Raw genomic sequence first — 23,882 nt, forward strand, 5'->3', positions numbered from 1 at the left:
ATAGGGGAGCAGAGAAAGGATCCCCCAAAACATGGCTCAGACTGGATCTTCTACCAGGTTAGCACCTGAAGCAAGCCTTATTTAATCGACTTTAAAAAAAAAGAGAGATGTAAAAATGTTCTGGGTATCTTTGTATGTCAGCATATATCCCTGTGCTTGGTATCTCCAGGTTGGGACCTTCAGCCTGAGGGTTCTGAAGACCTTGATGCTGAGAGTAGGGTTCGGGATGCAAAGATGTCTCCTTCTCCCCAAATACTGCAGTTGTCCTAAATCCAAGGTTTTCAGGTTCCACATGGCTTTCCCTGATTGAGACAGAATTTAGGAAATCATCCAGGTGCGTGGTTTCCTCTGCAAAAACGCTGCTGACTTAAGTCCTGATATCTGACACACTTGGTTTTATTTATTGCACTACTGGGGATTGAACCCTGGAGCATTCTACCACTGATCTACAGCCCCTGACCTTTTTAGATTTTATTTTGATACAGGGTTTCACTAAGTTGCTGAGACTAACCCCGAACTTGTGACCCTTTTGCCTCAGCCTCCTGAGTGGCTTGGATGACAGGCCACTACTCTTGGCTCACTTATTTTGTACACTTCCTCTTCCCTTGACCAAGTTTGTCCTATGAGCTTCAGATGTTTAAAATGGAATTTAGCAATGCTTTCACACCACATTTTTCATGACTTGAATTTAAAACTTGGAAGCAGAGTTGTTTTGTTATAAGGCTTGTATTCTTCTGAACCTCCTCTGCACACTGGAAACCTCCCATGATGGAAATGAGTTTACTGTGACCTGTGTCAGTAGCATATGATAAACACACACTTCTTAAAAAAGACTATTTACATGGAGCATAAACGAGGTCCAGAACACTGTGTCCTGTTCAAAAAATGAAATGCACATCTCTCATCAGGAGTCTCTCATTTCCAAAAGGCTGAGAAGACAGTTTGTGAATGATAATCCAGCTGTTTAAATTTAGGGCCGTGGAAAGTTTCATTGGAACTGAATTTGAGGGTGCGGCCTCTTGGTGGTTGGGTTTGTTCTCCTCAGATGTCACAGCTCAGCAAGGACGAAGAGCACATCTTTCCTTGAATCCTGAGCTTCAGAGATGTTTAAGGAACATCTTGGTCATTGATTACACAGGGGATGCTAATATTGTGTTAAGCCGAGTGCCTTCCGCCTTCCGTCTGGCCTTCCTTTCTTACGCTCTCACAACCTTGACTTTTCAGCTCAATTTATAACTTACTTGACATAAAATATCATTAGCAAGTCTAATGGAAAATTCCAGTGAAGGAGAGAACCCGCCTCCACTATGGGATGGTTAGCTATTAATTAAAGCTGACACATGCCCTCCGCGCTACCCTCCATGATGTGTGTGACAGATCAAGGTTAGTATCAGATGCCTGCGGAGGCAGCTTTTCCAGGATGGGCTCTTTCTCCACGTCACTATTGGACGTCACCCAAGTGCATTTTTTTTTCTCCTTGTGTTTATGTTTTATAAGGTGTTGCCTCTTAGCAGTCGGAACGCCAGCTGGCTGCAGAGTGCAGAGGTGGTGGAATAGTGTACCAGCTCCCACGGGGCTCTCAGGGTGACCAGAGGACTCCAGGCTGGGACATGGTTGCAACAGGTCTCTCCAAGATGACATCTGGGCTTCTGAGCGAGCTTGGAGGAAAAGAAAAGATTTCTGTTTTCAAATTCTTCTACTAAAAATGAATTCCTTGGGCTGGGGTTTTAGCTCAGTGGTCGAGCGCTTGCCTCACATGCATGAAGCCCTGGGTTCCATCCTCAGCACCACATTAAACAAATAAAGATATTGTGTCCATCTACAACTAAAAAAATGTTTAAAAAAATGAATTCCTTTGACTTGTTCTCTTTGGAAATGTGTGTGTGTGTGTGTGTGTGTGTGTGAGAGAGAGAGAGAGAGAGAGAGAGAGAGAGAGAGAGAGAGAGAGAGGGAGAAAGAGAGGGAGGGAGAAAGTTTTGCTTCCATTTATAAAAAGTGGTGTTGTATGATATACACATTTTTATCCTCTCTGCCCCCCACCTTTATTTTTTTGGTACCAGGGATTAAACCTAGGAGTGCTTAACCACTGAGCTAATCCCTAACCCTATTTATATTTTATTTAGAGACAGGGTCTTGCTAAGTTGCTTTGGGCCTCACTAAGTTGCTGAGGCTGGCCTTGAACTTGCATTCCTCCTACCTCACTCTCCAAAGTTGCTGGGATTATAGGCATGTGCCATCATGCTCAGCTACCATTTTTCCTCTTAAAAAAGTCATCATGTAGTGAACACCTTTTCTGTCTTATAAAATATCTATGTCTGTCAAAAATTGTTTAAATAAATTGTCTAGTCTCTAGTTTTATACTGGGCTGAGCATCTTTGTAGTTAGACCCTATTAATTATTAATTTGGAATATGCTGCATATTCTTGGAGAGGAGCAATACCAAACCCATGTGCTTGAAGGTCCAGTGACCCTGATGGCCTTTTCTGCAGCCCACAGGGGCTGACTCGCGACCACCCCACCAACGGGATTAGTACCCACCCCCCCACCTGACCCATGCTGTGCTTTCTTGGTCTGTCCTTGTTTCCCTTTGAGGCTGTGCTTGACTTTAAGAATAGCTTCTGTGTAAGAATGTTGGCCCTGGTGGGACAAGGAGTCCTTAGTGACGGAGCAGGGCCAGCAGGAGAAACTGGCTCCAGAGGACACAGCCACTGCCCCCACGGGGTCCTGATCTGAGACGCGTTCATAGAACAGCAACTCACGGACCTCTTGTTCCTCCAATTGGAGCCCAGCCCTGACCCTAGGGAGGCTGCAGCCCGGGGCAGTGATGGCAGAAGAGGTGTTACCAGAGAAAAATGGGACTGGGAAAAACTTATCCTACAGAGATGAGATATTGACTCAAATTTATCACCCCAGTGAGGATTTTTTTGGGGACTCGATGGCTGTACTTGAGGTTTGGTTCATGGTACCAGCCTTCTGCAGGAAAGGTGTGGCTGTCAGCACCTTCACGGGTCAGAGGAGAGGTTTCCTGCAGACCCCTTGGGGCTGGCAAGAAGTGAGCCCATTTGGATGTCTCTGAGGGCTAGGCCACCTGTCTGGTCCGTGTGCTGATGGAATCTAGTGCTGGTCTCCTTTCACCTCGTAACTGCACACAACTCCAGCCAATCAGAGGCTGCATACTGGTGCTAGTACACAGTGTGTCTGCGGTACTTCGTGGGACCCAGCACTATTCTTTGATTTATTTGATCCTCATAAAGGTCCTGGGAGGAGTGCTGTCACTAAAGTCCACCCCACTGTGGGGACACAGGCACCCAGAGGCAGGAGCGGTGGCTTATCGGTGACAGAGCTGGCCTGGCCCTGGTGGCTGCTTCCTCCAACTCAGCTCTTTTCCCTGCAGAGCCTTCAATAGTCATTATTTTCATGAGTCACACCAAAGCCTCTTTGCAAGATATGTGGCCTCTCCATGCCTCAGAACGTGGGGTGAGTCAGGAAGTGATTGCTGTCACCCCTGCAGAGTGAACTTGCCCCCAATGTACTCACTCCTCAGCTACTGGACTTCATAACAGGTGGGCAGACAATGCAAGTAGCTACAGTGCAGACTGCCTCCTGTGGGGGAAATTGACAGACCGGCAGTCCACAGGCCACTGAATTAGAAATCCAGAGCTGGCGAGGGGGATCAGCAGCGGTTGTGACAGAGAAGCTGCAGTATGGTCCCTTGGCCAAACTCTCTCTTGAATGCCTTTAATGTGCACCTAGCAGCCTTCTCTCAGCTTCCAGGGAATAGACCTCACCGTCATCCTGAGTTAGTCTACCTCCTGATCCTGGCACCAGACTCTGTGTGTCCATCTGTCCAGCCAATCTGCAAGTGTCTTCAGTTGCTCATTCAATATCTGCTGTTGATTCCTTCCTTAGTGCCAGGTGCTGTGTGAGGTCACGGGGACATACCGAGAAGCATGACAGCCCAGGACATCTGTTGGGATGCTAAGCCTCGTGTCCATGCAGCAGAGAATAGAGTTTGATGACATATTCTGTGTTTGGACTTCAAGATGGAAATTGAACAAATACTGAGTGATTTTAGAAAGAATGTCTGTGCAGATTGTTTGTTCTCCCCAGTCTCTCAGCTTAGGGAGCAGAACGTGATGTCAGGAAGGGGGCTCACTAGTCCTCCCGCCAGGCCCCTGGTTTTTCAGAAACCTGAGGATATCTCAGGCTGAGAAAGGACGTCCTCCTCAGATGGCTCAGAGAGGCCCACAGGCAGAGATCTGAGTTGTTCAGATCAGTGCTTAAAGTGGAAAGGCTCCCCCCGCCCCAGCACGGCTAACCAGGCAAAGCTACAGGAACCTGAAACACAGACTTGGTGAGACCTCAAATTCTTTTCAACTAAAGTTGTGGCCAAAGAAACAGGGTAGAGAGCTGGTTGAAGCTCTTCCCTCTCCCTCTCCTTTCCTCCCTCTCTCCTCCTTCTCCCCGTCCCCCGGGGCAGAGAATGGCCAGGAATCATGGGCTTTGAAAGTGCCCATTACAGAAATGCTATATTATTGCCCAGGGGAAGGACAACTATGGCTTTGCCCACCAGAATTTTGCTAAAAAGATTCATTTTAGATCAGAGAAGTTGAAACAAAAGGGGAGTTTACTAGCTTCTAATTTTACTTGTCCTGGAGGAATCATGTGGGTGTAACTGCTAGGGTAAGGGTCAGTGCTGGAAATACCTTTAGGGCCCTTCTGATGACTCTCCAGTTATGGCCGCCAGTGAGCAGCTGCCTCACATTACCCCCTGGGATTATGAACCCAAGTGCTGCTGCCCCCCAGCCTAGGTACATGAGGCCCAGTGGTTACTGCATGACAAGTGAAGCAAAATGGCCAAGGACATTTTCATGCGAACTTTGCCAGCTGTTTCTTGATAATAATCTCAGGAAGCGCATGTGTGTGCACACACACATAGCCTTCATTCTGCAGGATCTGCATCTGCAGATTTAACCAAATGCAGATTGAAAATACTGAAAAACTTACATCTGTACTGAACCCAATGACTTACACAGTATTTACTTTGTATTAGATATTACAATCATCTAGAAACGATTTAAAGTTTCTGGCAAATGCTATGCCATTTTTATACAGAGCATTTGAGCGGCCCAGGATTTTAGTATCTGCAGGGCAACCGGGAAACAGTGCCCACTGGATACCAAGAGATGACAGTATAATCTATCTTTTCTTATCTGTCAATCATCTATCTATTATCTGCCACTCTATGTTTTAGAGGAAATAAAAGCTCAGTTTCAGAGGACCAGAGGAATTCACGCCTGAGCTATGGGGGTCAGTGACGAACACAAGATAGCTCCTCTATTCCTAGAGCACATTCTCCTTCACGCAGGACTCTCCGGGCTGCTTGTTCCTGCCAGGGTTCTTGCTGATGTGAAGAGTCTCTAGGTACATTATGCCACACTTGATACCAGCTCTAAAGGTTGGCATGTCCCCTGTCTCCCGTCTTCAATAAGGGCATCCCCCCATAGCAGAGAGGCTTGTAGGAATAAGAAGCTCCCCTCTCAGGTCAGGACTGGGCCAAGAGACCATGCGTCTCAGTCCATTTTGGCTGCTGTGACAAAATACCTTAGCCTAGATAATTTAGGAACAACAGGGATTTATTGCTCACAGTTCTGGAGGCGGAGCAGCCCAAGATCAAGGTGCTGGCAGATCAGGTGTCTGGTGAGGGTTTACTCTGCTCCAGAGATGGCACCTATTGCAGTGTCCCACATGGAAGGAGGGACAGGAAGCTCCTTGGAACCTCTCTTGAGGTCCCTAATCCCACTCATAGGGGTGGGCCTTCATGACTTTGTCACTTCCCAAAGACCCACCTCCTATACTATCATTTTGGGTAGTAAGTTTCCACATACAAATTTGGGGGTATACCCAGGTCCCTCAGATGGTAAATAGGTCAACAAACTAAGGTCTAACCGTAAAATGGAATAGTGTTCAGCAAAAAAGGAACAAATCATTATACACAGAACATGGATGAATCTCAAAATAATTTTGCTGAGTAAAATAAGCCAGATATATATAGTATTATTCAACTTCTGATTTCAAATGATGCAAACTTATCTACTGTGTCAGAAAGCAAATCATCAGTTGCCTGGGGTTGGGTGGTGGGTGTGGACTACAAAGGCGCATGAGGAAACTTTTGAGGGTGATGGATATGTTTGTATCTTGATTGTGGAGTTGGTTTCATGAGTGTATACATATGCCCAAATGTATCAAATTGCAGATCTTAATGATGTTTTGCATATCAACCATACCTCAATAAAGGCAAATAAGAAGAATATCTAAACTAGGGTAATCTGCAATATATATATATATTATCCTGGGGATTGAATCCAGGTGCTCTTTACCATTGAGTTCCATCCCCAGCCCTTTTTGTTTTTCATTTTGAGACAGTCTCACTAAGCTGCCCAGGCTGGCCTGAAATTTGAGGCCCTTCTGCCTCAGCCTGACTGGGATAACAGTCATGAACCACTGCAATGAATTTTAATAAGAGATGGGAAATGTCCACAAAATCAAATATTTTATACCATACAGATTGTTCATTAGTTCTCATGGGAAGGTCTTTCAAAAGAGTTACCGAACTTAAACATGAATTACCCCATTTTCTAATGTTAAAAAAACAAAACCGATTTTCAAATTTGCTGACATTTTCTGACATGGCAAGTTGTTCTTAGAGACACAATTCCTGGCAGATAGTTTTGAAAACCAAAAGTATAACAGAAAATGCACAACCTTGGCTGGGCACAGTGGTGCAGCCTGTAATCCCAGTGAGCCACAAGGCTGAGGCAGGAGAGTTGTAGATTCCAGACCAGCCTCAGGAACTTAGCAAGACCCTGTCTCAAAAAATTAAAAAGGCTGGGGATGTAGCTCATCAGTAAAGTGCTCTGCATTGAATACAACAAAACAAAACAAAGCACAGTATCATTCCTCATGGTTAAAGGAGACATTTTAACATTGAGAGTGTCAGCAGCTGTTTGTAAAAGAAACTTTAGATAGAGCATTTAAAAAATGAGTATGCAGAATTATTTCTTCCTATTATGTGATTTTGTTATTGAAAATGATGTTACTATTTTTAAAATTTCCTATTTTCTCCCTTCAAAAGTTGGAAGCAAAATTATCTAACTTGTTTAAAATGTTGTAAATTAAATTTGATGCATTCGATCTATTATTAAAATTATAAAATACATCACTATTTGCTTACTTTGCAAGAATAACTTATTGGCATCTGAGAGGATTTAAATTTGTTAACGGATTTGCTGGTTGTCCATAAGAAGATCTTGTGAAACTGGTGAATGAGATTGATAAGTGTGTAGTGGAATTTAGCAAACACAGCTAGTGGTATCTTTCTTCCATTTGGCTCTACTCATCTTTGTGAGCCACCATTTTCATTCTCATTCGGTGGCCACCTTCCCACCCACTGGGTGCTGCCCTCCCCCTACAACTAATGACCAGGATTCATGGGAATTGGTCTGGCTTGATGCTTGAACCCAGTCTTATTCTAAAGATGGATTATAATATTCAAATTCAGTGTGCTGGCCTGGGATTATGAGAGCAGTCTCAGGACCACAGAGGCTCTAAAACAATCAGTAATCACATTTGGACCTTGCGTTAGAATATGTGGTTAGGCTATAGTTTAATTAGGAGAATGTCAGCAGCTGTTTAATTAAATGGACTCCAAAAACAGCTAACACTCATGATGACTGTAAATTATCAATCAAGTCAGGGTGTTCTCTGCTATTGTGTGGATGTAAGTTGTTCCCCCAAATCTCCTGGGTTCATGCAGGAATGTTCAGAGGTGAAATGATTGTGGGAGCTGTAATCCAGTCAGTCCATCCCAGTTTGAACAGACTAGCTAGGTGGTAACTGGAGGCAGGTGGGGTGTGGCTGGAGGAGGGGATCACAGAGGGTGTTCCCTGGAAGGGTGCATCTTCCTTGTGACCCCTTCTCCCCTCTCCTTTCTGCTGCCTGGCCCTGCCATGAGCTGAGAAGCTTTCCTGTGTTGGCACCTTCTCACATGAGGTGCTGCCTCACCTTGGGCCCAGCATGATACAGTTGGCCAGCTATGAACTGAGGTCTCTGAAACCATGAGTCCCAAATACACTTTTCTTCCTCTAAGTTGCTCTTGTCAGGTATTTTGGTCACAGTGATGCAAAGCTGACTAACAGTCTGGAAAGCAGACTCTGGGACTCTAGTGCAGCTGATCACAGAAGACAAGAAATCTTATTACAGAGGACATAAAAGCAGCCATAAAAGCAGCCATCAAAACCTTCTTCAGGAGGGCATACCTGCAATCCCAGCTACTTAGGAAACTGAGACAGGAGGACTGCAAGTTCAAGGCCAGTCTGGGAAACTTAGTGAGAGAGCCTGTCTCAAAATAAAAAGAGATGGGGCTGTAGCTCAGTAGTGGAGTTCTTCCCTAGCATGCATGAGGTCCTGGGTTCAGTCCCCAGTGCCACAAAAAAGCATAAACCAAAATCTTCATTATGGGCTGATTTAAGAAGGTCAGAGTGATTCTGGGGGTTATTTTGCATCCAATAAGAACATCCCAAAATTTATAAAAGTAAGAAGTCAAGTAGAAACATTGTGATGTGCTTAGACTACTTCTTGACCTTGGCTGTACCTTCAAGTCACCTGTAGAATTTGCAAAAATTACTTTGGGGGCTGGACATGGGGGTAAACATCTCTAATTCCAGCTACTTGAAAGGCTGAGTCAGGAAAATTCTGAATTTGAGGTCAGCCTGAGCAACATAGTGATGTTCTGTCTCAAAATTGCTCAGTATGAGCAAGACCCTTGGTTTGATCCCTATAAACACATAAACACACACACACACACACACACACACGAAAACTAGTCAATAAAAAGAGACACCAAATTGAGCTAGATGTTGAATGTAGCAGACCAGTACTTAGAACAGCTAATATAAAAATATCCAAAGACTTAAAGGAAAATATTGTCCTCATGAATTAAAATATAAAGAATATCAGTAGAGAAATGGGACTATAAAAAAAGAACCAAATGGAGATCCTAGAACTAAGTGGTAAAATGAAAGTTTCACTGCAGAAGAAAGGATTAGTGAATCAGAAAATAGAACAAATGAAATGATCAAATCTGGCTAGGGATATAGCTCAGTTGTCTAGCATGTGTGAGGCCCTTGGTTCAAAGGCCAGCACCACATAGAAAGAAAGAAAGAACCAACTCTGAAGAAAGAGAAAATTTATTTTAAAAAAAACAAGCAGTGATTTGTTGACTTATGGGGAAATTTCCAGTAGCCTAATATACACGTAATTAAAATCCCAGAAGTAGAGACAATGATAGACAATTTTTTCAAAGAAACAATGGTCCCAAGCCCTGAAATTTGCTGACAAACATCAGTGTATAGATCTAAGATGCTTGGGGGAACCCCCAAAGGACAATAAAGAGAACTCCGCATTGCCTACCACAGGTAAACTACAGAACACAGCACTCAACAGCCACAGCATGAGGAGCCACAGAGAGGGACACAGCAATGGTGGACCCCAGCTTTGCTCCTGGCAACCACCTGAGTACTTGTTAAAATAAAAGTTCCTAGCCAGGAGCAATGGTGCACACCTGTAATTACAGCTAATCAGGAAGCTGAGGCAGGAGGGTCTCAAGCTGAGGGCTGATCTCAGAATAAAAAATAAAAAGGGCTAGGTAGTAGAGCACCCCTGGATTCAGTCCCCCAACACCCCCCACCACCAGCCACACACACACACACACACACACACACAGTCCCTGGCTCTATCCCAGACCAATTAAATCAGAATCAACTGGTCAACTGTGTGGTTAATAACAACCAGATAATTCTCACCATGGGGAAGTTAGGAAAGGGCTGGAATTCCCTCTTTACTGAGGTGTGGTCTACTGGTAACTGTCTTGGAAAATATGAGAGTAGTGTTTTCTCTGTGTGAAAAATTCAAAAATAATGCTGTTAAAACAAATGGTATTTTGCTTTTAAATGTTTCAGAACTTAACATGCTGAATATTCAAAAGAACTGGGCTTGCACAAATTCTATTTAGTGGGTGGGGATCTATAAAGCGATAATCAGCCATAATTTATGAAAACCTAGGATGCTAAAACCAGTGCATTTTGGATAGAATGTTCTAATTCAGGTTTCTTATCCAGTAAGTGTAGCTAAGCACCTCCATAGTAGGGCTTTTTCTTTTGTTAGAGCTGGAGAGAGGCCCATGATATTATGATTTCTTGACCAGCTGCACAACAGAACAAGAATAGATTTTCCTCTCATTTATGGGGATGTGCAGAAACAGGATTACCATTCCTAAGAAACATTTCCTTTAAAAGTATAACCAGGTCCATCAACACACACTGCAAAAGTACAACCAGGAGGAGAAAATATGTTAGAATATTTTTTTCAACTTTACAAAGGGGATTACTAAACCGTTTCTGCCTGGGAAGATAATGGCAGGAGTTGGAAGATCATTAGATAATTATTTAAGCCATTATTACAACCAACCATGACATCACTCTTCCCAGTATATTTCTGTATTCATTGCATTTCATGTTTTTTAGCTTAGGAGTAATCTGCTTGTAATTGCTAAGGTTGTCTGGTTTCAAGTTTCAGAAACCAACTCTAATTATTTTGAATGAAAAGGGAATTTATTGGAAGGAGGCCCGGGCATTTCAGGGCATCTGAAAAGGGCAGGACGTAAGAAGGCAGTACAGACCTGAACAATCGTGGGCCTTTTCTTTGGTGCACTGCCCTTGACCGACTTGTGCTAACAATTGCCAGTCTGTTCCTTTCTGTCTCTCTTCAAAACCCCAGCTTCCTGTGTGAGAGAATGTGACCTGACATGTTTACCTTGGGTCACTTGTCCTCTCATGGGCCGGGGACAGGGGCTCACACAGCTGCCACACGGGTGTTGAGGAGGGCTGAGAAGTTGCCTGCTCCCGGGGGTTAGCCCCAAGGACATTCTTCATGCTCAGTGCTCCCTGCATTTTCCTGACTTTCAAGTCTTTGCCTGTAGCCTTGGCCTTTCCACTGTCGTTGAGCACCCCAGCTCAGCCCCCTGCTTCTCATTTCCATCAGGACTTCCGCTTTGTCCTAGACTCAGATTTTCCTTCCTTTCATTCTTCCCTGGTCTCAGCACCTTGTGCATCTACTCAGAGGCTGTGAAGAGGAGCAACATGCCTTAACTTCCCGTCTCAGAGACCAGGCACCAAGTTAGCGGGGGGCGGGATTCAGCTGGGACCTTTGGGTTAGGCTTGACTTGGGGTGGGGGCTCCCACGAAGGCAGAAGTGCTGGTGGGGGCAGAGGGGATGCTTGTTGGGAAGGGGCCGAGAGGCAGATGGGAGGCAGGTGGGGGGTAGGGGGCAGCAAGCGCCAGCTCAGCCAGGTGGCAGTCGCCTTCCGGGCAGCTAGGTTCCTGCTGAACGTGGGCGGGTGCGAGGGGCCTCCCGCCGTCAGTGCCCCACCAGCACTGGCGTTTCCGTCCCGAGCGGCCTCATTTCTGTTTTCTCTTCTCTGATTCCAGCCCCTGACGTGCTTGGGTACAGAGTTTCATTGTTTTGTAGTGTCTCCCCTTCCTCTAAATGGAATCGTATTGGATTCCAATCATAATCCAAAACCTGAGTCACCCTTGGTACTTGGCGACGTCCTTCCCTTCCTCCTCGCTGACCAAGATCTCTTTGGGTCAGTGCGACTTTGCATCACACCTCCCCAGTTCCGGGACTACACCGCAGGCCTGCGCTGCCTCGGGGACAGCCGCACCCGGGGGGCGGGGATGAGTGGGGCGCCCGCCGGGGATTCCCGGCTGTGGTCGCACCCAACGTGCGCCCCGGGCGCCTGGGGCCTTCCCGAGCCGCCTCCTCCGCCCGGCGGGGTCCTGCCGGGCTCTGCAGGCCTGCGCTCCCAGCGGCCCTGCCTCCTCCTGGGCTTTCTCGAGTCCGCTGCCCGGGCGCGGGGTCTGGGCCCGACTCTGCGCTTGTCTGTCCGAAGTCCATCCTGGCGCCGGCTGGCAGGCGGCTCTTCCCTGGTTCTCCCGCGTGGCGGTCTGTCATCGGATGCATTCACCTGTCCCCATTCAGGGCCTCCCCACAGTCCCCTCTGCTTGGCAAGCTGCTCTTTGCACGGCTCTGGGGTCTCCTTAGGTCCACAGGGCAGAGATGGCGCCTGGCGGTGGTCCCCTGGCCGCTCCGTCTAAAACTTCATCGCCTGCCGCAGGCGCCAGGCTGTCTGTCTGTCCATCATAAAGTGAGCCGCAGCTTATTAATTAATTAAAAAAACCTATATGCCCCTTCCTGGAACTGAAGCCCCTGATGTTGGGATACACACAGTAAGCACTGAAGGGGACCGTCTCCACGTGGGTGGCAAACCCAGTTACACCCAGTTGGAAGCCCCCCCTGAGCAGACTCTGGGCCGCCTCCCTGCCTACTGCGGCGTCCGCTAGCTGCTTCTCCCCGTTCAGGTCCCGGTTGAGTCACAGATTGCGCATTGTTCACATCGGTTCCCGCTCAAAAAGTTTTCTCCTCCCCTGTGGGGACATTTCCAGAGTTGAACTAGGGGCTCCACCATCTCCCTTCCACGACTTCTCGCCCCGTTAACCTACTCCAACTGTGTGCGCTCCCGGGCCCGGGCCGGTCATTCCCGGTCCCTCTCTCAGCCACCACTTCCATTCACCGAGCCACGCCCTGCGCGCCTCGGCCTCGGACTCCTGCTGGCTCCGCTCCGCTGTTTCCTTCTGCCCGCGATGCCCCGCCCCACCCTGCATTGTCACCCCCACCCCCTACTCAGCTCCCCGCCCGCGGAGTGGACCAACGACCGCCTGCAGCAGCACCTGTGCTCTTAATCCAAGTGCAGTTTCACGCTCTCTCTCTCTTTCTTTTAAATCGGTGCATTATAATTATACATAATAGTGGGTCTCAATGTGACATATTCCTACATGCACATACAAATTGGACAACTTAATTCCTCTGAACCCCCCTTTCCCCTCCCCTTTGTCCCCCTCGGCCCCCTTCCTCTACTCAACTGATCTCCCTTCTATTTTCATGAGGATCCCTCTCCCTCTTTTCCTCCCTGTTGCCTCTCTAGCTTCCACGAATGAGAGAAAACATTCAACCTGTGACTTTCTGAGTCTGGTTTATTTCCCTTAACATAATCCTCTCCAGTTCCATCCATTTTCTTGCAAATAACACAGTTTTGTTCTTCTTTGGCTTAGTAAAACTTCATTATGTATATATACCACGTGGTATATATACATAATTTTTTTTTTTTGGACACTGGAAACTTAACCCAGGCATGTTTGACCACTGGGCCCCATCCCCAGCTCTTTTTATTTATTTTTTGAGCCAGAGTCTTGCTAAGTTTCTTAGGGCTTCACTAAGCTGCTGAGACTGGTCTTGAACTTGAGATCCTATTGTCTCAGCCTTCCATATTGCTGGAATTACAGGTGTGTACCATCACCCCCTTCATCTATTGATGGATATCTAGTCTGGTTCCATAACTTGCTATTGTAAATTGCACTCCATGAACATGGGCATGCTTGTATAGCTATTGTATGCTGGTTTGAATTCTTGGCTGTGGAAGTGCAGTCTTGGCCTCACCCAGTCCTAGTGAGCCTGAGCCTGTCCTTCCTGATATCTCATCTTGCACTGTAGAGCGCTGCTGACACTGGAAGCTCCCACAGCTCATACATCAGTTAGATGGCCTCCCAACCCCCAGGACTCTCCCTAGAGACTCTCTTTCTCTGGTTGTTAATACTTATTTTCTCCAGCCGACCTTAATTTTCAAGAGGTACAAGGATATTTTTTCCCCCTTGACCGCTTTCCCTTGTGGCTTTTGCTCAGGCTGCTCCAGCCAGGTCTTCTGAAGCCTCTCCACTGCTTCCCGGGTCTGGTTCAGGTCGCCTGTCTTCAGGAAGCCTTCCCTGACAGCTCTAACCAAGCATTCCCCTGGTACTTTCTTATGGTGCCATTGCCTGTTGCACTCTTGTTCTGTGAGCAGACTGCAGGGGCCAATCAGAGGGGGGCAGCCTTAGGGCCATTCCCATGGCAAAGCCACTGCTCCCTGCACTGTGTCATGAGTATGTATGGGCTGGTGACCAGCTCAGAAGAGAGCTGCAAGCTGAAGCCTCATCCCTTCTTCCTGCTTTAGTCCCCAAGTTGCTCCTATGGCTGGAAGAGGAGCATATACTGAAATTCAACTTCTGCAACCAGGTTTTATTCTTTTCTGCTGACACCTGGTAGGAATTTTGTCCTGGCGTTAACCAAACCCAGGTCTGGAAGTTCGTCCCAGTGGACAAAACAATGAATGTCTTGAGAGATGCATATAGGAAGGGGGAGGGAAAGGAGAGGGCTCCATTCAGGACCAAAGAACAGAGAAGAAGAATCTGCTTGAAAATCCACTTCTCAACTCCAGGAATAGAGGGTTACAGATAAAGGAGGAATGAGGGGGAGAGAGAGAGACTAACAGAGGGGAGGAATATTCATCTCTTTTTTGGAATAAGCAGAGATCTTTCAGCAACTAAGGGGCTTCCTCTTTTACCTCCTTTCATGGTTTGGTGTTTCCTGTCATGTGGCTGATAGGTGTCTTTAGCCTTGAAGTGGGTAGAGAGGAGCTGGGCAAGTCTAAGTCAAGATAACCCTGTGTTATAGTTCCAAACAAAATCTCTCTCAGTGTGCAACATGTCTACATGCAGAGCTGATGGGTTAAGGCTGCCAACAGAGACTTATACAACATAGACACAGAGACGTCACTCCTTTTCAGGCTGCTCCAGTCACCTGTCAGACTCCTGAAGGCCCAACTGAAGGGTCAGTGTTTTCAGCAAAAGTGGTCTTCACATCTCTGAAAAGTAATCTAGGCAATATTGTTACCATAACCTACATATTATAGGTAGTATCTGTAGCAAAGCTGGTGGAAGATTGTGTGACTTCCAAATTTAGTGATTGTTTAAAGTCAACTAAGAGCAAGCCAATGTAGAGGATTTGTTTTTATTTTTTCCTTAGTAACCCTAATGTCCATATTCTGTTAAGGAGTTGATATTACTGACATGTCACTGAAATAATTCCTCTACTTAAGATCTTGCAAAAACTCTGCATTTCAACCAAGGTAAAGCAAATGGAGTCTCTAAAGTAACCCTTGAGGCTCAACATGATAAGGTCCTCTCACTTCTTTAATTTTCTCCTCCCTTGCCTCTCTGTTCCAGTCACACTGGCCTTGCTATTCTTTAAATGCCAAATTCTTTACTTATGATCTATTTAGGCTTTTAAATTTCTTCTTCAGTATTCTGCATCTTTCCAAGAATTTGCTTGTTCCATCTGATTTGTTAAATTTATTGATATAAAGTGTTCATAACATTCTCTTGTAATTTTTAATATTTATTTTTTAGTTATAGTTGGATACAATACCTTCATTTTATTTATTTTTATGTGGTGCTGAGGATCAAACCCAGGGCCTCGCACCTGCTAGGCAAGCATCTACTGCTAAGCCACAACCCAGCCCCCCTTTATTATACTTTAAATCATTCAGTAATATTCTTTAGCCTTTCAATAACTGTAAGGTCTGTAGTAATATCTCCTCTTTATTTTTTCTTCTAATGTTGTACTTTTTTCCTAAACAGTCTAATTAAAGATTTATAAGTTTTATTATTTTTTCCCTGAAGAACCAAACTTCAGTTTCATTTACTTTTTTTCTCCTTCCTGTCTTCCATTGTTTTCATTTTCTTTTTATTCAATTCCATTGTAACCTCAAGATATTTTCTAAGTTTCTTTTTATTTTATTCTTTGATCCATGGGTTTTAAAAACAGTTATTTAATTTGCATCGTTTGATTCAGTTAGCTTATGTGCACTCAGACTTGTATGCTGAAAAATCCCAAGTTTTCAGGAAAGTTGTAAGATACTCAGGAACCCCTCACTTAATTTTGCTATAGTCTGTTCTGCTTCTCTTTCTCCCTTTCTGTATTCTTGCTAGTAATGCAAGATAGTAGATTTGAGAATATATTGCTGACATGATGACTTGTTTTCAACCTCTAAATACTTCAGCACATGTATCTTAAGAACAAAGATAGTCTCTTTATAACTACAGCACAATTAGCAAATGCAGGATATTTAATTGTGATATATATTTTTATATCTAAAATACTCTATATACTAATTTCACCAATTTTCCTGTTAAGGTCCTTCCTTATGACTTTTTTCACCTTATCTTACATTCACCCAGAATCACGTCTTGCACTAAGTTGCCTTGTCTCTTTAGTTTTCTTTACTTTGAAACATGTCCTTAGCTTTCCTTTGTTTTTCATGTCATCAATGATTTTGATAAATACAGATCAAAAGGTTTCTCAATTTGGGTTTATTTCCTTCTGATTAGAGTCAGGTTTTGTTTGACAGAAATAACTGTCTGATTTGTGTCCTTCTTAGTGCATCACATCAGAAGGTACACAATATCAAATAGTCCCATTCCAGTGATGTTTGTTTTGATCACATAATTAAAGTAGAATTTGACAGATTTCCCCTATGTCTTAGTTATTTTTGGATTTGTTTTATGCATTATGTGTAAAAGTTTTTTAGTGATAATTTGAAGCTTTGCATGATGTTATCTTCTTCCAGAGGAGATTTAATTTTGCTTTTGGCAGATGGATGGGCTAGGGACAGATCACCTTATTTTTGTCAGAGATTGAAATGACTTATATAGCTGGGCTTTAGTCTTTTAAAGCTTGTCTAATTTTGGTTCACCTTTCTTCTAAGACGTTAGCAATTACATGTTCCAACCAACAGTGTTAGGTGTTTGTGGGTGCCCTTTCTCTTGGGTGGACCCAGAAGTCTAACTTTATTCTCCCAGCCTTTGAGGTGACCAGAATCTCTGTTCCTTCTAAACCTGTCCAGTACTGCTTTTGCTTTCTAAGTTGACAATTGCTTCAAGGGGAAAAGTGGTCCCAAATGTTGGGCTTACTTTCCTTGACTTTGCATCTATTTTATATTTTGGACTGAAAGATACTGCTTTGGTAGATTGCTGATACTTTCAAATCAAATGTTACTATATTTATTTTCCAATTGTTTTTGGTGGGAGTGTTCATCCCAAATCAACTCAGTTTAGAACCTTTACAATAATTTAAAAATGATTATTGGGCTGGGGTTGTGGCTCAGTGGCAGAGCGCTTGCCTTGCACATGTGAGGCACTGGGTTCAATCCTCAGCAACACATAAAAATAAACAAAGGTACCGTGTCCATCTACAACTAAAAAAGAATATTTAAAAAATGATTATTGATCTCCCCTACACTGCTTGTGCATAGTAAACCAATAATTAATAAAAAAGTAAATATGGCTACATATGGGAAATCAAAGTCAAGTTCACAAATGCAATTAAAAAAGTAATAGTGTGTATAAAAACAATGAAAACCTGGCACTATATGTATGAGTAGAAGGAAACTAAATTTCTGAAACTTAAAAAGTCAAGCGAATCCTCTTTCAGGGGTAGCAAGCTCATTTTATTTGACTATTGTCATATAGTTGATAAATATATATAAATCAATGATTTTGTGTGCATACTATAACCACATTTCATAAATGTGGGCTATTATCTTTTCTGAGAAACAGAAAACTCATGATAACTTTGTTATTAGAAAAGAACATTTTTCCCTAGGACCTTAGCAACATTAAATTAATTATAATCCAAGTAAGAAAAAAAATCATTTTTTTTGTGTCATTCTGGGACAACAGTGTCTTTACAGTATAAAACTATGGTCAAGGAACCTACATATTCCTATCTTAGTTTTCTTTCATCTGTTATAAGTGATTGGAGTAAAAAACATGTCCATTAACAATTCAGAATTACAAAGTGATATTTTCTAATATTCTTACATTATTTCCCAAGAATGTGCATTACCACTAAGGCAGGAGAAGGGCTGAGGGTTGAGAGTCTTCAAGCCTCAAGTGTAAAAAACTAACATTTCAGTTACATTTTTGGGACAATTTACTTCTGGTTTCAGTTGAGGATGCTAACAAACCATTCTCTCTACTGGCATCAACTGACTATATATTTTTTAAGTACCAGAAAACAATAAAACAGTAAGAACCCAAACTTCCTGTGTATAGCATATGACAGCATGTGTGTGTGTGTGTGTGTGTGTGTGTGTGTGTGTGTGTGTGAGAGAGAGAGAGAGAGAGAGAGAGATTGATTTACCAAGTCACTATAAAATGGAGTTGTGGATTAGATTTGATGAATCAGTCAAACGAATTTGATTGTTTTTAAATCTGTAAGATCTCGAATATTTATCAGAGTATTGTTAGGTAATTTTAGAAACTTTGGTGCTGAAGATCAAATTGTAGCAGCACAATGATCAGTTATCCACGTTCCCTCTATTTCAGTGTACTGGGACCCTTTGGCTAATATTCTCTGTGATGAAGCTGTAACTTATACTTGTTCTTTTGTTAACCTTGCCTGTGGATGACATTGAATTTAATTGAATAAACTGTCTGTGGCTTCTTTCCCAGAATCTCAGGGACCCTGAGAGGGGTTTGGGTTGAGCTGCTTCCAGACACTGCTGTGCTGACCCGATTGGATCCTGCAGGGCCTGTGGTGCCAGATTCCAGTTTTAAGAAAGATTCAGCGCATTTCAGCAGATGGTTTCCACTGCCTCTCAACATTGATTCTCCAGTCAGTAAACTAACTGAAGCTGGCAGGAGAGCACCCGTGAAACACAATGCCTGCGCAGGCTGGGTTCTGGGGAAGAATCAGGGCTGTGGGCAATGCGGTCAGCAGCCACACTCTCCTAAGCGTCTGGAGGAATATGTTCCTGGACCTGCTTACATACTACCAAGTACTGGGCCTCAGCAATGGCTCCTCCTTCCTAAGCACGGTTACTTGTAAATGCTAGTGCTGGGTATTTCAGCAGTATGATGTGGATTTTACAAAAAGACTTTCCTTTTTTTTTCTGCCTCCAGTAGGATATACTTTAAGATTACTACTGAATCAAAACTCTCCACAGTTGTTAATCTAGTTCTTGATGCTGGGTATCAGCTAAATCCCCATCTGTGTCTGATGATGGCATTTGTGCAGACCCTGGGCTTCTTCTGAGGTCTGACTTCAAGTTCCAGTTGTCTGAGCTGACAGGGACCTTGTTAGTCTTCTTCGTTGTATCATTAAAGCCTCAGAGCACAATAAATATTTAATGACGGAATGAACGAGAAAAGTAATTTATTAGTATCTCTGAACAAATTCCAACTGATTTCAGAGGAACAAATGATTTTTATTAAGACTTGCATCCTTGCCTTTCTTCTTCCAGACATAATTTCAAAGTGAACTCATTTTTGTTTAATTTGGAAGCCCTAGGAGCGTAGAGTCTACCTTTAAAAGTACTATGTTCTGCACTGAGTATGATTTGGTGCTTAAGAAATAATTTAAAAAGAGCATGCTTTGAAGTTTCAGTCACTAAGCTGAATGACAGGATTGTTCAGGCCAAATTATAATTTAATTATACGTAGTAATTTTTCTATTCTGCCAGATTCATTATAATTTATGGTGCAATCAACTTAAAAACTCATAAACTACCTTTTATTAAAATTACATTTTCAACCAAAGGAAGTTATTAAACATAAAAGCACTATAGGAACAATATACATATGTGTGTGTGTGTGTGTGTGTATTCAAAACTGATCAATAAAACAGATAACTCTTAAGGTTTTGTGGGATGCAGTGGTACATGCTTGTAATCCCAGCAACTTGGGAGGCTGAAGTAGGAGGATCACAAATTCAAGGTCAGCCAGAGCAACTTAGCAAAACCTTGTCTCAAAAAATAAAAAAGGCTGGGGATATAGCTCAATGATAGAGTGCCCCGGGTTCAATCCCCTGAACCACAAAACGAACAAACAAAAAACAAAAACAACCCCCCCCTCAAAAAAGCTTAAAGCTTTAATGTGTCAAGATATTTAGTATGTAATTTATTTTTTTTTTTTAATTTAGAGACGGGGTCTCACTGAGTTGCTTAGTGCCTTGCTTTTGCTGAGGCTGACTTTGAACTCACAATCCTCCTGCCTCAGCCTCCTGAGCTGCTGGGATTATAGGTTTACACCACCATGCCTGGCAGTATATAATACTTTTACCATTACAATATTGTGTTGGTCATTATTATCTGAGAATAAACCCTTGACTGTATTCTTAAAATCAAGGTATGTCCTGAATTTCTGAATAAAAAGGGTCTGATGTTTTTATGGATTTTTTTTAACTTTTAGAAAAAGAAAATAAAGTACAATTTGATTGTGGTTATTCTAATTATAAATAAGTCCCATTTCTGGCATGGACTCGCATACAAACTCCTAACAGAACACTAATGTAGCAGATGGCTAGGGAAGGCCAGAGTTGGTAACGCAGTCCTCTGTGGGTCAAGCACATGGCCCACGCCACCTTCAGCTCCGCTCTATGGGGTTGAGGGATTGGCAGGGATTGCTAGGGTCTGGTCGCATCCCGCAATTCACTGGGCCTAATTTCTACTTCTCTGTAACATTGGGAACTATATTCTGGGTCAAATGAAAACAAGATTGAAAGAGCCCAGAGAAGAAACCATGCTCAGAGATTTTCAATTTTGTAACTCTGGCTGCTTATCCCACTAAGCCGGGGAGCTTTAAAACAAAGAAGTTCAGACCCTGCTCCAGACCTCATGGATCACAATTTGTATTTACTGGAAAACAATATTGCTTTTAAAAGTACTTTTAGGGGTCAGGGTTGCAGCTCAGTAGTACTGCCCTTGCTTACATGTGTGTGGCCCTGGGCTCAACCCTCCTGCCACAGCTGCACCCAAACAAACACCAAACGGTCAGCTGCATCTCACAGTGATCATAGGAGACTGAAGATGCTTGCCTGGGTTTGGGTGGAGGAGGCAGGACTTCATGAATTTCAGGAGATGTAAAAGTCAAGGCAACAACCTCACTTGTTCACGATTGCATTCTCAGTCACAAAAATAGGCCCTGGCAAACAGTAGGCACTAAATAAAATTTTTGTTGAATAAAGTGTGAAAATCCAGCCTTTCCTCTTTCTCATGGTATGGAGTGCACTCTGGGCACTTCCTCCAAAAGTGCTGCAGGTTGCTGACCTACTAGCAAACCCTCATGTTTGACAGGCCACATTCAATATGCCTTTTCTTATTAAATGCTAGACTTTTGGGTTCATGTTTCTTCATTTTATAAATATCAGATGGTGCTTTATGTTTTTTATAAAAAAATGATATATTTAAGAGAGGTTTTAATGAATGATCTATAATTTGAATAGAGAGATTAACCACAAAATAGAAATCTTCGAACTTCGTTTATCCACCCCACCTAATTTAAAAAATGAATACTAACTGGGAGGTTGTCAGAGAAGAAATCATGAAATCCTTCTCTTCATCAGCAAACTTGCAGGAAAGACTAAGGAACAGGGAATGAGACCTGGACCAACAGGGAAATGATTCTCACTGACAAATACACCTGATCATGCTTCCACAAGTTCTACCATTTCAAAGACCCTTATTTCCTCTCTAATGGATACATGAATTCAGTGATTTCAGTTTTCAGTTTAGGCAACATGCATTCAAATCTGAAGGCATTTACTTCCATACAGATGTATCTACTTATCTATTTAAATATTTTTTATTTAACTATTATTTACAAAATCGAATTTATTTTTCCATATGATGTTATGCATAACTTTACTATGATTAATAAAACAAAATATTTTCTTATAAAAACCCAAATTGTTCAAAATGTTGTGGTCAGGATCTTCTTAATGCAAAGGATGAAAAATGATCTTAGAGAAAGTTGGTCTTCTGTGAAAATACAGAGACAACATGTAAAATTCACACCTAACACAGGCCGTTATCTCCTTGGAGAAATCTAAAATGCTAACCAATGACTTGATTTTCCATGAGTCCCACTTTTCAGAAACAGAAGAGGCATCCAGCTGGAATTCAAGCCAATATACTACAATCGGGGGAAGTACCTGATACTCCAGGATCTTACATGAATATTATTAATGACTAATACTTTACAAAAATAATATTGAAGCAATTCTAAGTCTGTAATCTGTGGGTCTGCTACAATTATTGTATAATAATGATGTCACATAAACATATTTCATTAACTGATTTTGTTAGGAATAATATTAGCAGGTTCTACACAAGAAGTAAAAAGTGTTAGAAATAACGAATTTAAGTATAGATGAATTCTTTGTATAGTTTGCTTGTTAGGTGCTATAATTTTATTTATCATTAAAATTAATTTTCCCCAAAAGAGGACATAATAGGTGTGTGATCAGAATATAATGATCAGAAGTAGATGAATGGAGCAGAGCGTGGTGGTGCATGCCTGTGATCCCAGCAACTTGGGAGGCTAAGGCAGGAGGATCACAAGTTCAAGGCCAGCCTGGGCAACTTGGTAAGATCCTGTCTCAAAATAAAAATCAAAACGTGCTAGGGGGGCTGGGGAGGCTGGGGTTGTAGCTCAGTGGTTGAGCACTTGCCTAGCATGTGTGAGGAACTAGATTCAATTCTCAGCACTGCATATAAATAAATAAAGTAAAGGTCCATTGACAACTAAATATATATATATATATATATATATATATATATATATATATATATATATATATATATATATATATTTTAAGAAAAGGACTGGAGATGTGGTTCAGTGGCAAAGTGCCCCTGGGTTCAATCCCTAGTTCCACAAAGAAAGAAGTATATGAGCCATTTCAGGAATATTTTGTTGCCTTTAAAATTAAAAAAATAGAAAACTGAAACAATGTTTGAATTGATAAATTTATATTAGCATTAGGGACATTTTTGTTTATAAATACTTCTAGGAAAAATCCAAGCATAGCAACTTATTGGCTAAAAATGTTAAAACAAGAGTCACACCTTGTTTTTTCTTGATATTCTGGGAAGACTATCATGTTCCAGTATCATGTAAACTGTGACTTCATTTTCTGTACTAATGTGGAGGTAGCTCCAGAGCTAATTAAATCCTGTGTGAAATATGTGAACGCAAAAAAAAAATGTGAACACAGTCACTTCTAATTTTCAAGTAATATAAACCTCTTGGCATTCTGTTCCATCTAAAAATGGTCAGCAAATCCACATCAGAGATAATCTGAAAACCAAAGTTCCGGTATATATTTTGTATGCATTGGCAGATCTCTTGAAAATTAACATGTGAACCACAGCTTCTGTGAATAAATTTCCTAATTCACTTAGAGGGCAACTGTGGAGCACCCAGAAGTGTGAGGGTGGGAGTATCAGGAATAGGTGATGGGGTGTCATCCTGGCCCCACCTCTGCTAGCTCGGGGTAAATTGCTTAGCCTCAGTGTCTTTCTCCCAGGGACAGAGCAGAGTGAGGATGACAGTGGCCGTGAGCCTCTGTCCACACTGGACAAGGCTGCCTCTATGTTGGTTTACACAGTTCTGGGCTTTTTGGGCACCTGAGTGTTTGGTACAGATGCTGACTGCAGAAGCCAAGAGTCTTGTCACATTTGATGTGGCCAGTGTCCTGCTGCACTCACAGTCCAAGCCCTGCAAGGAGGCATCTTGGAGGATGTTTAGGAGACTGGAGTTATGTGACATTTGCATTGACTTTAAAAAGTGGGCATTCGGGAATAGGGTTGCAGCACAGTGGTAAAGCGCATGCTGAGGATGTGTGAGACTCTGGGTTCCATCATCAGTACCAAAAAAGAAAAGAAAAGGCAAGGGTGGGAGGTGGGGAGGTTGCATTTGAGATTTGAGTGGAGGATCACAGATGAAAATGGCAGAGGATTTTTGACATTGTCTTTATGTATATTATTGACTATAAGAAGTAAACAAGTTCCCAGCGACTCAGGAGGTTGAGGCAAGAGGATTGCAAGTTCC

At 42.9% G+C, this 23,882-nt stretch overlaps 2 long non-coding RNA genes across 2 annotated transcripts; one reads left to right on the plus strand and one right to left on the minus strand.

Moving 5' to 3' along the window:
- Positions 1–116: 116 nt before the first annotated feature.
- LOC124100479 (uncharacterized) lies at positions 117–12,739 on the minus strand. Its single transcript, XR_006854309.1, has 2 exons — positions 10,873–12,739; positions 117–1,658 (listed from the first exon to the last, which is right to left on the minus strand). It is a non-coding gene; the product is annotated as an uncharacterized LOC124100479 (long non-coding RNA).
- Positions 807–1,850, plus strand: LOC131424615 (uncharacterized). Its single transcript, XR_009227949.1, has 2 exons — positions 807–1,383; positions 1,498–1,850. It is a non-coding gene; the product is annotated as an uncharacterized LOC131424615 (long non-coding RNA).
- Positions 12,740–23,882: the final 11,143 nt, after the last annotated feature.

The sequence above is a fragment of the Marmota monax genome, unplaced genomic scaffold (genome assembly GCF_021218885.2).
Source record: "Marmota monax isolate L192 unplaced genomic scaffold, Marmota_monax_Labrador192_F-V1.1 WCK01_AAM20220418_F8-fsc01388, whole genome shotgun sequence".
Lineage (NCBI taxonomy): Eukaryota > Metazoa > Chordata > Mammalia > Rodentia > Sciuridae > Marmota > Marmota monax.